Source organism: Dipodomys spectabilis, unplaced genomic scaffold (assembly GCF_019054845.1).
Source record: "Dipodomys spectabilis isolate Male_0828 unplaced genomic scaffold, ASM1905484v1 ptg000232l, whole genome shotgun sequence".
Lineage (NCBI taxonomy): Eukaryota > Metazoa > Chordata > Mammalia > Rodentia > Heteromyidae > Dipodomys > Dipodomys spectabilis.
In genome coordinates, this window is record NW_024870909.1 from 133004 (window position 1) to 148442 (window position 15439).

Genomic DNA, 15439 nt, shown 5'->3' on the forward strand with positions numbered 1-15439 from the left:
GGAAGCCACTCAGGGCAGAATACATTCATGAGATTATTTTTCAGAAATTATAATGAACTAGCAAAGAGCCAGGAATGGAGATGTAGCTCATATATTAGCTCATCAATCTAGAGAGGAAAGGCCTAGCAAGACCTTGAAGCCCTGATTTCAAACTCTGAGCATGCCCATACACAAGCATGTGCATGTGTGTATGTGTGCATGTGTGTGTGTACACACCCCCCACACACATTTATTCAAAATAACTTCATATCAGCATATCAGCGTTCTGCATTAATTTCTTTGTTAACGTTATTATCTGGGTAAAATAGAGGAAATAAACTCTTCTATATCAGAACATTTTTATACGTTTTTTTTTTTTTTTTTACTGTGAAAATACTGTACAGAGGGGTTACAATTACATGGGCAAGATAATGAGTACATTTTTTATCAAGAATTGTAGCCTCCTCCTTTGTTTCTCCTTCCCATCCCTTCCCATCGTCCCCCAGCCCTCCCACCCAATCCTCCCTGCCCCCGCCACCAAAGTTGTAAAGTTCGTTTTCGACATAATGACTTGTACTTCTCATTGTTGCAATGGGTCCACCTGTAAAAATAACTGCATAGAGGTGTCATATTTATATGAGCAAATAATGAGTACATTTCCTAACAAGCATTGTTACCTCTTCCTTTCTTTTTCTTCCACCATCCCTTCCCTCCCACCTCCACAAATACACTCCCCTCCTCCTTCCCCTGTCTAAATTGTAAAGTTCATTTTTCAACATAGTGTCTTGTGCATCTCAACCTGTATCCCTATTTAAAAATTTTGTATTTCCCTTTCCCCTCCCCAAATTAGAGAAACATATACACAGGATGTAGGCACACCAACTTCAAATACAGTGAAAACAGGGGTTAGAGCATAGGGGAGGAACATATAAAGGAACAAAAAAAAATCACATCACACATTATAAGTATCTTAGAAACAATAGCAAGAAACAAAAAAACGACTTGTCTGGTTCATTTCCTATAATGTCATCTTATCTGATATGCACATAGCTTATGATCTATTCTGCTTATCCCAGACATATATTAGCTGTTGAAAATAAGGGAAACCATGGGACCTATGTTTCTTTGGACTTGGCTTACTTCACTTAATAAATTTTTTTCGAAGTCTTTCCAATTCTTAACAAATTGGGCAATGTCATTCTTTCTGATGGAGGCGTAGAATTTCATTGTGTATATATACCACATTTTCATGATCCATTCATCTTCTGTGGGCCATCGGGGTGGGCTCCATATCTTAGCTATTGTAAATAATGCTGCAGTAAACATATTTGTGCTGGTAGTTTTAGTATGGTCTTCTTTGTGATCATTTGGGTAAATCCCCAAACGTGTGATTGCTGGGTCATAGGGGAGCTTTATATGGAATCTTTTGATGAGCCTCCATACTGCTTTCCAAAGTGGTTGAACAAGTTAACACTCCCACCAAGAATCAAGTAAGGTTCCCTTGTGGCCACATCCTCTCCAGCATCTTTAGTTGTAAAAATATGGAATGATTCAAGAATTTGCATGTCAACCTTGCACAGGGGCCATGTCAATCTTCTCTGTATTGTTCCAATTTTAGTGTATGTGCTGCTGAACTGAGCACAGAGCATTTTTTATATATAAAGTGTAATTGATTTTCTTAAACTAGACAATTCAAAGAAAAGTAAGTTTTGAAGAATTCTCGTGAAATTTTAGAACCATGTACCTCTTACATAAGCACACATTTAAGAATAGTCAAGATTGACATGTCAAAACAAAATAATCCCAGATATTGTTGTTCAAGAGATGTGTAGGATCGGGGGGTGGGGGGAATTGGGTTGGGGGGCAGAGGAAGGCTGGGAAGGGATGTGAAGGGTAAACAAAGGAGGAGGCTGCAATGCTTGATAAGAAATGTACTCATTATCTTGCCCATGTAATTGTAACCCCTATGTACAGTATGTTCACAAAAAATAAAAATAAAAAAAGAGATGTGTAGGAGGACGAATTCAATTATTCTGTATAAGGCACCTGTCATAATGAACACTGAGGCAAGTATTAAGGTTTGTTAAAAGTTTTAATGTTTTAAATATATTTAATTTTGGGAATTTGCTTATATAGGCCAAAATTATGACTGTTTGTCAGGTCATACAACTTTTCTATAAATATTTAAGATTTATGGTAGCAGACATATGCTACTAAAAAGTACATTTCAGAGTTTATAGAAACATTACTAATGAGATGTTGCAAAGTCTTAGTGTAAAGAAGCAGAGTGAAGAGTTAAGACTTTGTTAACTGCACAGTTTCTCTTAAAACTTTAGGGCTTCCTTACTTTATATGTTATTGAGGAACAAATGATGATATAAGCCATATACAAATGATGAGATGAGTCATAAAAAGCAATCTTAGTGGGTAACTTTAAAGACTACACATAGCCTATAAAACTCTTGTTGAACATCATAATCTTATTCAGTGTTAAATGTACAGGAATGTAAGAATAGTAAAATCAAATATGTAAGTATACTTCAAATACTGAAAACACTGGTAATTCTTTGATATTTTATTTTATTAATCATTAAGATTTAGTTATTGTGTTTCTTTATTTGTAGTATTGTTTCCCTTATAATATAATAAAACTTTTTGTTATTCATCATGAGGAGGTACTTTGAGAAGGTTACTGGGATGGCCAAACCATTTTTTATAGTTGCATGTGAATTTACAAAAAGCAAAATTAAGAACAAAATATTGATTAAAAAATTATCAAGTACAGTCAGAATCAGGAGGGATGATAAATGTCCACACTTAAAATCTTAGCCCTAGGCTGAAGCAGTGATATTACAGAGTTGAGGTCACAAAAGTGGGAGACTGTTTTGTTTTGTTTTTTACTTTGATTTTGTTGGCCATGGGGTTGAACTCTGGGGCCTGGTTGCTGTACCTCAGCTCAAGGCTAGTGCTACCACTTGAGCCACAGAACCACTTCCGTTCTTTTCTACTTATGTGATGCTGAGGAATCAAACCCAAGGCCTCATGCATGCAAGGCAGGCACTCTACAACAGCCACCATCCCAGCTTCTGATAGATTGGGTTTTAAAAATTCATCTAAACAACATTTGCTTTCTGCTTTGGGTTATATAATGAAATATATGAATATCTTTTCATAAATTTTGTGTATTGTTATACTTCTAAATTTATACTAACCCCAGCCACTTTATTCTTTTCAAAGTCATGAAATATCTCTGAGAGTTTGCTAATGTGAAAATTGTTTTAGCATTTTTAATTACTTCTGAGTCATTTTTATTTTTTATTAAAATCATTTTATATTTTGGGTTGATGGATTATCATACATCAAATACCTTCAAATGTACATGTAGAGTCTAAAGATAACAGTATGTGTATTCTCATACAGCTCTTTTTTTAATCTGTTATGCACTTTCAGTATTATGATATTTCTCCCTCTTTCACGCTCTCTCATGTCCTCTCTTTCTCTTTCAAGCTCCATGTCTGCTACATAGAATTTCTGCTGGTCTACTGTTATCCTTGAGGATCCACTGGCTTTTTTGGGAACATGATGGGGACTAACATTTTCCCTTGCATTCTTTAAGAATTATGAGTGACGTGATATTATTCTTTGACATTGTAAATGGCAAAACAACAGGTCTAGGAATTACTTTTCACGTTTACTACTATTACAAATTTTATCTCATAGGAATCATTTGGATGGATATGATATTTTAACTTGGGCTGGGAAGGTGGCTCAGTGGTAGAGCGCTTGCCTTGCATGCATGAGGCCCTGGGTTCGATTCCTCAGCAGCACATAAGCAAAAAGATAAAAAGCCAGAAGTGGAGCTGTGGCTCAAGTGGTAGAGCGCTAGCCTTGAGCTGAAGAGCTGAGGGACAGTTCCCAGGCCCAGAGTTCAGGCACCAAGACTGGACCCCCCCCCAAAAAAAGATATTTTAACCTGTGACCTAAAAGTTCTTTTTCTTTCACAAACAACCTTTGTCTTTGATTATCAGTTTGTAACTACATGTAATGAAAATAAAGCTCTCCTATGTAAAATAGACCGAAGTTGTTCACAGGGATGAAAAAGAAGGTAATGACGGAAGTGAGTACAATAGAGCAAGGTCCTCAGAGCAGTTTATCATGAACACCTTGTGAGCATGACAATGTTCTGGGAACTACAGATTAAGTCACTGAACAAAGATATATATGCATATATATGTATATGTATATTTATTTATATATGCATATATGTGTGTATATGCTCTTATATTGTACACATATATGTTACTATACACACAAATTCACATATACATATACACATGTATACATGCACACATGGAGAAAGACACATAATTACAGCCAACACAAGTTTCATTAGTTGCTGAAAATGCGTTAGATGGAATGCTTGGAACAAAATATGTTCAAGATGTATTTGTCTCTAAGAGTTCTTTTACCACTCCTCTTATCTCTTAAAACTGGTAGGTTTTGACAGATTGGACTTGCAAAATGCAGTACACATGATAGCAAGTTACTCGGAAATGTCAGTATGTAAAGATCATATGTTGTCTTCCTGATCCCCACGGAATGCTTGCTCTTATACACACTCTCAACAACCAAAGTAACAGGAGAATATCATGGCAAAGAATAAAATTATAAGCCTTTAAATGGCATCCTTCTTTGAGCTCTTTTCCAACAGCCAGCATAAATTCCTAAGCAGATTAGTGAGTCCTCATAAAACTGGACTTCAGGTCAACAGGTAATCAACTTATGTGAAAAGTCCTATGAGACAAATGCTGACTGAGGTCTCGCTGATTTTCTGGCCAAGAAAATAAGAAAAGAAGAGATTATTTTTAATATATTAAAGTTTGAGAATAATTTGTAACCTGTCAATAAATGTGTAGAACACAACTAAACCAACTGACAAAAAAGGTGTCCATTTCATTTATATGCTCTTGGACTTGGTGAGTGATTTTACTTGTGTCTACACAAGGAGAATCAGCATAATTCAAGCCAGCATATTTTTATTTAATATACAAAGATAGGATTAAGGTTGACCCATTGTAATAATGAGAAAATAATAATGTAATAATTTAATAATAAGACACTTTATGAGAGAGTGGGTGTAGGGATGAGTTGAGGAGGTGTGAAGAGAAGGGATGGTAGGGGGAAAGAAAGGATGGCGTAAAAATGCTCAATAAGAAATGGACTCATGCCAGATGCTGGTGGCTAATGCCTGTAACCTTAGCTACTCAGGAGGCTGAGGTCTGAGGATTTTGGTTCAAAACCAGCCAGGGAAAGAAAGTCCGTGAAACTCTTTTTCCAGAAAACCGGAAGTGGCGTTGTAGCTCAAGTGGTAGAGCGATAGCTTTGAGCTGAATAGCTGAGGGACAGTGCTCAGGCTTAGAGTTCAAGCCCATGACCAATAATAAAGAAAAAAATTGTACTCATTACCTTACTTATGTAACTGTAAACCCTCTGTACAGTATCTTTACTATATAAATTTAAATATATATATATTAAAAAGATACAAGGAAAACTTTTGTACTTACAGGAAGTTGTATTTGTCACTCAATATCAGTAAGGTATTGGTTTTAGGACCACAGGCATATTAAAACATCAGATACTCAACTACTCTACATGAACACAGTATATTATTTACATCAGAATCTGTCCACAACCTAGTGCAGTGTAATTGCTATGAAAATTTGTACAACATTCTATGTTTGTAATAAAAAATCCAAGTATATGCACTGTCAACAGATAAAAATTTTTTCAGATAATTTTTGTCTGCATTTTGTGGATGGAATTGGGAGCACAAATTTCATCACCAAGACTGGTCTGCAAAATGTAACAAAAAGCTAACACAGCATCATTGAATAGTACTGAACTCCAAGGAGAAGTACTTGGATTGAGACATTATAAGAAAGTGTTAGCATGCAAGTACTTTTTAGAAATACATCTGCTAGATTTCTTATGGAGAGCTTTCATAACACTTTGTGAAACACAAGCCAGAACCTCACTGAAGAGTAAATGGTTTTCCATCACCTTTCTGTCATGCTCAGTCATTATCAATCAACATATAGCTAATCTTGAATAATCCTTTAATGAGAAAATGTTGATGGAGTGTTTATATGCAGACAACCTCGGAAGGCTAAATTTTTCCAATTAGGATAGTCTGTATTCTATGATCCAGCAGAGAGAAAACTAGGTAAGCATACATTTACAACCTTCTGAATAATTCTGATTCTGCCCATATCAGTTATCTATCCATACCTGTGCCCGAGTGAGAGGATTTTAAATGACTTTAGTGTTTTAAAATTTAAATTTAAATGTGGAATGAAATTAGTTCCAATGCATTACCTTAAGATATTTAGAAACAACTAAAGGTCTATAAGATTTTTTTTAATTTGAAGTGAAGGGATATTGGAATTTGGTTCTCTATAGTTTAAGCAATTTGCAAAAAGAATTGGCAAAGTAAAATTTACATTTGCAGCAGACTTGGCACTTATTAAATTTTGTATATTGAAAAGAGCATAAGCCTCAACAATATGTCAATGCTATCCTGTTATTTATCTCTAAATGTTTATGCTTCTGGTCTCTTAATATTAAAACCAATTTTTTAAATCTTTAGCTAGTTGTGCAAAGGGGTTTCACTCCATCATGTCAGTGTGGAATAGAGTGTATGTACATTTCATTGTACAACACATTGGATCATTGTTAATCTTTCCACTTTTTTTCCTTCCCTTTCCCCAACCCCACCTATCCCTTCAAGTTTCCTACTTATATTCTCACATATGTACGTTGAGTGATCTGATTATATTAGTCCAACATTTCCCTCTCCATTCTTCTGTCCTACTCCCTTTAAGCCCAGTTCCTTATTTAAGACTTATTTCAACTTCATGGTATTTTGTAAAATATCTCTTCCTTTGGCATTTGGCTTTGGGCTTGCCACATCCTCACTTCCATGTTTGACCTACATAAATGAGGCTATTTCTCCACATTTCCAATCTGTGAATGGCTGAGATAGGTCTCTTTACTATTCACCTTCTGTCCTAAATTTAGAATTGGACCTTCAGGGCCATCAAATAGAGCTTTTTTATTTTCTACACACTGAAGATGGAAGGAAAATAATTTCCATGCTCTCAATATTATGCTATCCATCATGAATGTCCATCACTTATCACTTCAACAGTCTAAATTTAAAGTTATGTTTTCTGCATTATATTCACACATTTTAAGTGAATATCGAGGACAATTTACCTACTATTGGAAGTTCAGGGACGATTTTCAATTTCTGATGATAGAAACAGGAGTCAGTTTTAATTATGCAGAATCCACTATGTAGTGAGTGCTGTAGTCTTCTAAATTTTCAATAAATTTCGAGTTACTTTTTATTAATAACTGAAAAAGTTTTATTTCAATATTTGAAATGCTGTCCCAATTATTTTAAATCTTTCACATTAAGTTAGAATGAACCCCTCCCCCCATTTCCCCTACTAGTTCAGGTTAAGTCTCCTTTGGCTTTATTGTTTGAGGGGATGAGGGTAAACAGATGAAGGTAAACAGAAAGATGATCATTGCTCAGATATCTCCTTCCTCTTCTGTTTCTGCTATTCTTTTTTCAATTTCTATTTATTTTTTATTGTGAAAATATTGTACAGAGGGGTTACAATTACATGGGCAAGATAATGAGTACATTTCTTATCAAGCATTGTAGCCTCCTTATTTGTTTCCCCTTCCCATGCCTTCTCAGCCTCCCTGTTTCTGCTATCCTTGTAGAAAGGAAGACTGGAACAGGGAACAAGAGTAATATTTGGGCAAGGTAGCATTCCTGGCATATCAATTATTGTTTTTCAGAATCACTTAAACTGCTTACTTTTGCCTTGTCTCTAACAGTAACCTAACTGTGGCTTCCTTCATGCAGGAGTAAGCACACTAACAGGTTTTACATGTAAATTTGTATTTTATATCTCAGCTTACTACCACCAAAAATAGAAAGCTTTGGTTAAATAAATGCAAAGGCACTGATTGTTCAACAATACCTTAGTGAGGAATAGCAATTCTACTCAGCTCCCCCCTCCTCTTCTATTCTTCCTTCCCTTCCCCTCCCATCACTTACCCTCCCTTACCTTCTTCTTTCTTTATGTCTCTCTCCTCCATATTCATTTCTATCTTCTCTCTTTTTCTCTTCCAGTAGCAAGTGATTTGGTTTATCTGGCAACACATACATAATTGAACAAATATGTTTTCTCCTCTTTTTGTGAATATTTATTATTAAAAAGTGAGTTCTAGCAGAGCACCAGTGGCTTACAGCTCCATACTAGGTGGGTTCAAATTTGACAATTGTAATTCAAAGCTATTCCAAGTAGATAAACCTAAGAGATTCTTTTCTCCACTTGTGATAAAAGGAAGAAGTGAAAGTGTGGTTCAGGAGGTATAGAATAAGCATTGGGAATTAAAGCCCAGATTGTTAGGTTTTTAAAGAGTAGTCGAGTAAGAACCACACAAACACGAGGTATTCAGGAAAGGGGTAAGTTTATTCATCATTCCCTCTGGCACCAGGCCATGTTGGCCCTCCATGCGGCAGGGAAAGTCCTGGGAAAGACCTGGAAAAGACCTGAGAAAGAGAGCATCTATGGCTGGGTTAGGCCTTATCTAGGGTATGGATGGAGAAAGGTTTGGCCACATCAAATTCAGATATGAACTCAGCAGATGCAGATGTGATATCTTCCAGGAGTGCTAGTTGCCTAGGTAACGCAGGTACTGGGAGGAGACTTTGCTTGGAGGAGGGTGGAATCTGCTTGCTATCCAGAAGCAGACCTTATATTCCAGCCTTTTAATAATCATGAAATAGGGTGAGGATCCTCTCTGGCTACTTCCTGCTGACAAGGTGTGTCGAAATTAGGGGTAAAAGGCTGGACTTTGGTCCCATCCCAGAGAAGGCAGTGAGCTGCAGCTGTCCCTTGGTGAGTGTGAGTCCTTTAATAAAGTCTGGAATAGGCAAGTCTCTTGAATGAAGTCTAGAGAAAGTTTCATGAGGCATTGAGGGGCTGGAAAAAATTATTAGAGAGCAAATAAATGGCAAGTGGAAGGACTTGGGGCTTAAAAATGTTGGTAGAAATGTCCCTATCTGGTGACTAGGTAGAGGAGAATTCAGGTAACAGAGGCAAGAATGTGAATTCCCATCCAGTTAAAAGGTAGACAGGTATGAACATTAGATGGCAGGCTTCTTACTTATATTGACCTCCTGGCTCTGGTTAATTTTGAAAGGGCAGGCACAAAATGGCTGATATGACATCATCTCCTCTTACTCCTCTCCATGGTCCCTTGTTCCCCAGAATGGCTGAGTCTAGGTGATTGTCTCTGGGATGAGTTGTCTCAGTGAGTATTCATGGAGATTTGAACTCAAGGCCTGGGCACTGTGCCTGAGCACTTCTGCTCAAGGCTAGTGCTCTACCATTTTGAGTTACAGTACCGCTTCCAGTGTTTGGCTGGTTAGAATTAAGAATCTTCAGCCATACTTCCAGCCTGGCCCTTTGCAGGTTAGTTGGGAGATGGAGTCTTAGGGATTTTTTCAGCCCCGGTTGGCTTTGAATTGCAATCTTTGTCATGAAAACTCTTTATTATTTCCAATTAATCAACATGGCTATCAAATAGTGTAAGTAGAGTTTACCTGGTCCTTACCAAGAATTGACCAAATAATATCCTGCCATGACAAAACTCGTTAGATGTGAGAATCTTAACACAGATATGCCCAATATTTTAGAATCACGTAGTCAGTACTAGAATGCATAACACAAAACCAAAAAGGCAAAACTCAAAATCTAAATTTTTTTACATTAATATTTAGACATCTTTGCTAACAAAGCACATCAGATACTTGGACCTCAGTTACCAGGGTCTGAGAAAAGAGCAACTTGTTAGCAAGGTACAATAGAGTAGATGGATGGAGGAGTAGTAAACTTGGTGGAAAGGTATGGGTCAGATAGGACCAAATCCTGAAACTACCATGTGGCCAAGATGGCAAACTCATGATGGTGAATTTCTGAAAAAATGCAAAGAAAGCCTGAACAAATAGATGAAGCCTAGATTGGCTAGTCTTTGATAGGGAAGCTAGAGGAGGTCCCCTGGACTCAACTCTCATTACACTCTTCAGGGCACAATCCAAAATGGTGTAGAAAAGAAAGGGAGAGATACACGAAGTTGGACATAATTAGCAGAGAGCAAAGAGATCCTGAAAGTGAACATACTTCTGACCGTTTACCATTGCAGAGGCAAAAATTGACTAAATCTGAGAAGAGACTAAAAAATTAGGTGCTCTGGCTATCCAGGGAATGCAGGAGGCATTTCAGAGGGGTTTCATGGCACTGGAGTTACACACAGCTCCCCATTAAGGGTGTAGGAGAGAAAAATAATCAATGAGTGAAGGTGGGCTTATCGGATGGAAGTGGACCCACAACTTACCACTGAGCCCTCTATTGGGGAGTGGCCAAGCAACCAGAGTCAAGTGCCCTGGGCTCCAGACATGACTGGACTTTCAGTTAAAGGCCTAGCAGGTTCTTCGGCATGGAACCACATCTGGAGAGAGACTGAGCGACAGAGAACCCTTAGAGAGTATTTCACTCACCAAAATGTACAAGCATGGAGGTGGATGCAAAGGCCAGCAAGGAATTGATTCACTTTGTCCACAGCAGACAGACCGGTTCCCAAAAGGCATTCAGAACTGTGGTATTCCTCAGAGCAAAAAAGGGAAAAACAAACAAAAGAAAGAAAAAAAAGGAGAGGAATCCCACCTTCTATCCTGACTTTAAGCCTTTCCCGGGTTCAAATGGCACCATTTATGTTAGGTTTTTAAAAAGAGGTTGCTGAGTAAGAACCACACCACACATGTGGTATTAATGTAAGGAGTAGGTTTATTCATCATCCCGCTGGCACCAGGCCATGTTGGTCCTCCACGCGGCTGGGAAAGGCCTGGGAAAGCCTTGGGAAAGACCTGGAAAAAGAGCACGTCTGGGCATGAGCTAGCCTTCTCTAGGGAATGGGTGAAGATAGGTGTGGCCACATCAAATTCAGATGTGACCTCAGCAGATGCAGATGTGACATCTTCCAGGTGTGCCAGTTGCCTAAGTAACACAGTTATTTGGCGGAGACTTTACTGCAAGGAGGATAGAATCTGCTCTCCATCCAGGAGCAGACCTTACACAGGTAGAGCGCAAGGCAAGGAGTTCAAACCCCAGTACCAGCACAATGTAAAAAAAATGAGTACTTTATCTTTGAAAAGGGATATTTCTGGGGCTGGGAAGGTGGTTCAGTGGTAGAGCGCTCGCCTTGTATGCCAATGGCCCTGGGTTCTATTCCTCCACACCACATAAACAAAAAGAAAAAAGCTGGAAGTGATGCTGTGGCTCAAGTGGTAGAGCGCTAGCCTTGAGCTGAAGAGCTGAGGGACAGCGCCTAGGCCCAGAGTTCAGGCCCCACAACCGGACCAAAAAAAAAAAAAAAGGGATATTTCTCCAAAAATTCATACCCAGGAAAATTTTCAAGGTCAAAGACAGTTTGAAAGGCTCTTTCACATCTTAAACTGATTTCTCTGTTTGAGTCACATTATGGAAAATAGGAATCACACTTCACATTAAAAAGTATGCACATTGTTGAACATTTTTAATGTTCAACAAAATGTAAGAATTGTTTATATTTTTAATGTAAAGGAAGCATGGGAAAGGAATTCACCTCATTGGGTTTATTAGCTTTGACTAACTGACAGACTTTTGCAAGTAAATGAGGGTCTGTTTACATGTAAAGAAGTCCATACAGATGGATTTCTAGGAGGGAGAACAAGCTAGATGCTGTCCAGGTTTGAATCAAAGTAAGTTTATTCCTATGAAATGACAAAGAGTAGCTCATCTCATAGAATTCTATGGGAACAGCAATTTCAAAAGGTTTAAAAAACCCCTGTCTATGTTGTGAACAACCAAGTTTTCACAAACAAAAAAGAATTTCCTGAGCCAAAAATATATGTTAGAGCAGAAGAAACTATGTTAAATATAGTTAATGGCTGAGGAACAGGTGTAAAAGAGTTCTGTAATAACAACTAAACTATAAATTTTTCAAGTCCCTAACAAGAATCTCCAAGATAGGCCTTGGTAAATCTGTCATAGAGGACTGGGTTTATGCAATTGTCAGTTTTGTTTAGGGTTCAACATCTTCTATGGTCGCTTTGTTTGAAAATCGCTCACACCACATGCAGTGTCTGGAAAAACATACTGTCTTGCTAGGCACCTAAGGGATTTTTGCTGCCACTGTGAATATTTATCGTTTTACTTCTTGTAATTATACCTGTCAATGTGAAGTCCTTTTGTGATAAGAATAATGGCTTCTGGAAGTGGTATGGTGGCTCAAGTGGTAGAGCCCTAGCCTTGAGCTGTGGAGCTGAGGGACAGCGCCCAGGCCCAGAGTTCAAGCCCCACGACAGTCTCTCTCTCTCTCTCTCTCTCTCTCTCTCTCTCTCTCTCTCTCTCTCTGTCACACACACACACACACACACACACACACACACATATTTACCACTTTGACTCATGTTAGGTTCCTGACATTGGATATCACACAATAATCTAATAATCAAACTTTCCTCCCCAGACATAAAATACATTCATACTTCCACACAAACAAAAACACCAGATCATTCAAAATAATGAGAATAATGAGCCATCTACTCCGTGATTTCATTCATTCATGATGATGCATTTTTCATATCATAATTAAAAATCTTTTTGAGTCTCTCTGATTAGTAGACAAAAGTATGTTATCATATAATAGAAACTGTAGGTAAAATTACTTTTCCCTAGTTAACCTTTAATATATCATATCAAAGACTTCTCTTTCCTTCTTGCAGAGTCTGTTTCTGGCATTTTGCCCTAATGTCTAATATTAAATGACAAAGGACATGCCATATTCCTTAATTAATTTTTCCTAAAGGTTATGCTATAGAGTTGAATCTGATTTGATTACTGATTCTAAATTAACTTTTCTCAACAACTTGTTTTATTGTTTATATTGCTCCTAAACCATTTGAAATGTCAAAAAGAACTGGATGTTCACCTTAGCAATGATTGTGAATGGCAGCAATGTTTGTGGGTTGATAAAGGACTTGAATTATCTGGAGTGCCTAAAAGATGGCAATGCTATTTAAAGGGCTGATCATATAGTAATCTTTTAAAGTGTGGTCTTCTTATTTCATCTAAGAAGATAAAAGTATGCTTTTCATCACATTCTCGCCTGTAAAGCACTGGAATCATTTCCTTTGTACATCATATGCCCTGCTGCTACTGTAGCGAAACCCACAAACAACTGCAGAGCTGTTAGCTGCTCTAGATTTTGAAATTTTCTTCCAGTAGCCCTCCCTCGTTATTCAAGCCCAGACTCATGAGATAGTCACATAATCCACAATTACAAAGCACCACAATATAAAAGACCACGTGCAAAATGAGGTTCCTTTTTTTCTTTATTGTTTCCTTTTATATTGATTGTCTTTTAAGGAGCATGGGGCTGTTTATTTTTCATTATTGTTGGTGTGACATAAATAAATTTACCAGATTTTTGAAATAAAATAGGTATAAAAAGGCATATTTAGTCACAAAATAAAAGTAAACATTTGAGTGATTCTTTTCATTCTACTCCTGTTCACAGTTATTTTAAAATAACTTTGAGATGAGACAAGCATATGTGTAAATTGCCACGTATCAAGCACACAGGACTCTGGAATCTTTGGGCTTTGATTTCTATATCAACTTCACCTAGAAAAGAAAATTATCACTTGCTTCACGTCTTAAGTAATCTACTTAAAACAACTTTTATTAATTTTATCAATACATCTCATAATCGATGGAATTGATGCATTGCATAAGTCTTTGATTTCTTATTTCCACTACATTAATATTACACTTATTTTAGTTTTTTTGCACATGAAATAATGACATTCTTGAGGATAAAACGTTCCTGTTTTTCATTTTGGTTGCCAAAATGGAACTATTAGAATTTTTGAAAATATAACTTCAAATCATAACCTTCAAATTTCATAGGACTTTAATTGTGTTACTTGCATCTTTAATGTTAGAATAAAAAGCATTATTAAATAGAAAGGAAAATTATGTTATCACTCCTCAATCCCTGAATTGACTTTATGATAAAAAATAATTATATTTATATAATATATATACTGAAACAAAGTATATGATATGGAAACAAAAGACTCCTTTTTTGTTTTGGTTCGTTGTTGTTGTTTATAGTTTGTGATGAACCTGTAGTCTTTACCTCATGCCTGGTATATTCATTGTATGTCTTCAGGAAGGTGAGGGGTGGGCACAGAGCTTTAGTGAAAAATTGCAGCAGTGGAGTTCATTGAACATTGATAAAAGTGAACTATTTAACACACGGGTAGGGACAGAAGGGTAGGACTGGGAACAAGTGAGGGAACTGAAGACATTTTATAAAAGGAAATGTACTCATTACCTGACTCATGTAATTGTAATCCCACTATAAATCACCTTAATAATAACAGACTAAATTTATTTAAAGGCAAACAAAATGTTGTTTCTTAGAATCCTAATAGTTTGTTTTGTTCACTGGTTTGGGCTGGTTGAGTCTATCTCTGAAAATAGATACATTCACATTCATTGGGAGAAGTTGTAAGCTCATTGGGAGAAGTTGTCAGCTACTAGTAGATAAGTCAATTGTGATTGTCTGTATGGTTTTTTGAGACTCTGATTCATTTATTTATTTTTTTATTCTAATTTGTATTATTTCTGTCTACTGGTTTTTGGTTTGGCTTGTTCCTGTTTTTCAAGTACCTAGTGCTGATTCAAGATTGTTCTAATTTGTTGATGTACACACTCAAAGATATAAATTTTCCTTGAGTATTGCTTGTGCTGTTATATCCCAGAGGAGGTAGCATTTTGTCTGTTTCACTTCCACTGAATTCTATAAACGTTGGAATTTCCCTCCATATCTCATCAGTAACTCACTGATGATTTAGCAATGTGTTATTCAGTCTCTGTGTTTCAGAATTTTCTGTGATGCCTTTTGATGTCGAGATCTAATTTGGTCCCATCATGGGCTGACAGATTACAAGGAGTAATTTCATTTTTATTTTTGAATTTTCAGAGATTGTCCTTGTGATCTGAGATATGATCTATTTTGGAGAACATTCTGTGGGCTGCTGAGAGGAATATATATTGTGACATGGCTAGATGAAATATTCTGTAGATATCTGTTAGGTATAGTTTGTCAATACAGTTATTTAGCATTGAAGTTTTTTGCTAAGTTTTTACCTGGCTGGCCTGTCCAGAGGTAAGAACGTTGTGTTCAAGCAACCAACAATGTGTTTGGTTGTATACATGTTTTTAGGGTAAGTAGTATTTGTCTGATAAATTTGGGAGCTCTAGGATTC

The 15439-nt window shown here is 36.9% G+C and overlaps 1 non-coding gene across 1 annotated transcript; it reads right to left on the reverse strand.

The window, feature by feature from the left end:
- Positions 1 to 1514: 1514 nt before the first annotated feature.
- On the reverse strand, positions 1515 to 1621 carry LOC122123934. Its single transcript, XR_006150465.1, has one exon. It is a non-coding gene; the product is annotated as a U6 spliceosomal RNA (small nuclear RNA).
- Between the last annotated feature and the right edge of the window lie 13818 nt (positions 1622 to 15439).